This window comes from Sinocyclocheilus anshuiensis, unplaced genomic scaffold, assembly GCF_001515605.1.
Source record: "Sinocyclocheilus anshuiensis isolate Anshui unplaced genomic scaffold, SAMN03320099.WGS_v1.1 scaffold2085, whole genome shotgun sequence".
NCBI classification, from domain to species: domain Eukaryota; kingdom Metazoa; phylum Chordata; class Actinopteri; order Cypriniformes; family Cyprinidae; genus Sinocyclocheilus; species Sinocyclocheilus anshuiensis.
In genome coordinates, this window is record NW_015554052.1 from 65256 (window position 1) to 65508 (window position 253).

Genomic DNA, 253 nt, shown 5'->3' on the forward strand with positions numbered 1-253 from the left:
TTGTCTTATTTATTTGATTAGATTTGGGGTTTGTTTTAAAATTTCAATTTAGTTTTGATATTTGACATATTTCTGTTTCAGAAAGAATTGTGCAGCATTTTGTCCAAGCAATAATAAAAGGACAACTTTTTATTTATAATTTGTCTTAAATCTAATTTTGTTCAGAAAAAATTGTGCGAAAATTGAATCGTGAAATCAGTATCGTGAATCGAATCGTGAGTTGAGTGAATCGTTACATCCCTAACATATATAT

At 26.9% G+C, this 253-nt stretch overlaps 1 protein-coding gene across 1 annotated transcript in view; it reads left to right on the forward strand.

The window, feature by feature from the left end:
* LOC107668468 (uncharacterized protein KIAA0355-like) overlaps positions 1 to 253 on the forward strand; it is a 39893-nt gene that overhangs the window by 32597 nt on the left and 7043 nt on the right. The gene's annotated exons all lie outside the window — the stretch shown is intronic.